At 37.7% G+C, this 2,782-nt stretch overlaps 1 pseudogene; it reads left to right on the top strand.

Annotated features, from left to right (window-relative positions):
* Positions 1–822: 822 nt before the first annotated feature.
* LOC113835941 lies at positions 823–1,755 on the top strand (annotated as a pseudogene).
* The last annotated feature ends 1,027 nt before the right edge of the window (positions 1,756–2,782 follow it).

A 2,782-nucleotide genomic window follows, 5' to 3' on the forward strand; every position in this document is an offset into this window, starting at 1 on the left:
TGAGTTCCTGTCCTGACTTCTTTCCTGAGTTCAATACTGAAGTGAAAGCCAAAAAAGCCCTTTCTCCACAACTTGATTGTTTTTCCTTGGTGTTTCATCACAGTAGTAGAAACACTGCCTAAGACAGTTACCCTAGAGCATAGCAAAATATTACATTGACTTTCTGATCATCCACCTCTTGAATGCTGTGATTACAGAGTTGTACAACCATATATTTACCTGTAGCAGGAATCAAATGGAGGGTTTTGTGCACACAAGGCAAGCACTCTACCACATAAGCTATATTTGTAGTCCCAATGGTTTCAGTTTCTCGGGCTAATAACTGCAACAAGGATTAGAATGTGAGAGGAAAATATTCACAATCCCTGATCTCAGGACAGAAAAGAAAAAGGAAGGATACAAAGTATTTACACAGTTATCTGTGTTGCCAGACAACAGATCAGAGACTCTTCTCATCTCTCAGCTTCTCATTTCATCCTTGAAGTTACCTTAGTCTATAGACACTTAATCCCATTTGCCAGACAGGACATGTAAGTATGTAAAGTAACCCGTGCAAGGTCACATGATTAAGAAAAACTAGATAAATGGGGCTAGAGAAATGGAGTTTGCTCCTTTTCCAGATAACTTTATTCAAGTTCCCAGGCCTCATGTTTGTTGACTCAAAACTGCTGTGGAATAATCCTTTTTGTACAGTGTGAATATGTACTCTCATTGGTTTAATAAAGAGCAGACTGGTCTATAGCTGGGTAGGAGTTAGGCAGAAGAGGTAGACTAAAAGGAGGCTGGGAAGAAGAAAGTATAAGTCAGGGGAGTCACGAAGGGATGCAGAGAGAAGCAAGATTACCATGCCATGCTGAAAAGGGTACTGAACAGCCAGTGGCAGAGCATAGATAAGAAGTATGTGTTAATTTAAGTTATAAGAGCTAATGAATGGCAAGCCTAAAGTATGGCCAACCTTTTATAGTTAATAAGAAGTCTCTGTGTGGTTATTTGGGATCTGGCTGGTGGGACAAAAAGCTATGCCTACATATGGTGTCCATCCTCTGGCAACATATATCCATATAAAACCAGAAGAAGCTCAAGAAAAGGTCCCAAACACACAAAAACTCCATCTCCAAACAACTTCATCTCCAGCTCCAGGAGATCTGACACTCTTTTCTGGATCTGCAGGCACCTGCATTTCAGTATACACCCTTCTTCACAGATATAAAACTAAATATGAATAAAGAGAAATAAATCTTTAAAAAATGAAAATTTATGCAGATTCTGTTTATAATAGTTTGACTCCTGGGGCTTAAAAAAGACAAGAAGGAAGCTCCGGCCCCTCCCAAAAATGAAGCCAAAGCAAAGGCCTTGAAAGCCAAGAAGGCAGTGATGAAAGGTATCCATAACCACAAAAAGAAGATCTGCACGTCACCCACCTTCCAGCAGCTCAAGACCCTGCAGCTCCAGAGGTAGCCCAAATACCCTCGAAAGAGCATGCCAAGAAGAAACAAGCTTGACCACCATGACATCATCAAATTCCCCCTGACCACTGAGTCAGCCATCAAGAAGATAGAAGACAACACACTTGTGTTCATTGTGGATGTCAAGGCCAACAAGCACCAGATCAAACAGTCTATGAAGGAGCTCTATGACATTGATGTGGCCAAAGTCAACTCCCCCATAAGGTGTGATGGAGAGAAGAAGGAATATGTTTGGTTGGCTCCTGAATATGATGCTCTGGATATTGCCAACAAAATTGGGATCATCTAAACTGAGTCCAGTTGGCTAATTCCAAATATACACTTTTCAACATAAAAAAGACCATGATAACAATTTATCCATTATGAATTTTGATTAGGAAAAACCAGAATGTGTGTTACAATAGAATAAAATAAGAAGCCATATTTTCCATCATTTACGGTTTATCCAGTGACAGAGAGGACATTTATCAATTGCCATGGTTAACCCTAACAAGTGATTAACACTAACAAGTGATCATTCCCAGGAACATGAAACTGTCAGAATTACAAGAGTCAGATTGAAGATCTGAATTTCCAATCTCTGACATTTTCAGATGTTGTAAAGTTAAGCTGGGAAATAAAATGTTGAAATAAGTTAGGGTGCCTACTCAATAATTCATCTCACAAGAGACTCTATGAATAACATGTGATTTAACAGGATACATGCCTCATCATATCTGTATTCAATCAAAGAAAAAACTAATAAAAATATGTAGCATACATGTTTTAAGATGGAAGGATATTATCTGCAGTGAATGAATTAATGAATGGATACAAAACAACATATGATCTATACAAGTTTTAGCATTTTGAAATTAAAGAATATTACCTTATAGTTGATCTTTTACTTTTTACACTTCTTTCAAATCTCTTAGTAATCTAGGAGTCAGTAATAGCAACAAGTCCCAGTACAGTCTGGCTAACACTGCAGACCCTTAAGTCCCTAAGTACATTTATTTACCTCGAGCCTTGATTCATAATGAGCATGGCAAGTAATAGCCATGTCCAAGATGCATATTTGAGCATTTTCTTATCATTGCTGCCGTTTTTTCCTTCCTGAAATGTATTCAAGAGCTTATTTATTCATGCATGTATTTTCATATCTTTGGGCTAAACACATAAATGTTTAAACAGCCCATACCTTTCTATTAGGGAAAAAGTACCCTACATACAAAAATAAGCATAAATATGCATAGGAAACAAAATTCCATGGCGTCTTCAAGTGATTTTTTACTTCAAAGGGTTGACAACTTAAAAAAATATGTGTCTGATTATAT

Source organism: Cricetulus griseus, chromosome 5 (genome assembly GCF_003668045.3).
Source record: "Cricetulus griseus strain 17A/GY chromosome 5, alternate assembly CriGri-PICRH-1.0, whole genome shotgun sequence".
NCBI classification, from domain to species: Eukaryota; Metazoa; Chordata; class Mammalia; order Rodentia; family Cricetidae; genus Cricetulus; species Cricetulus griseus.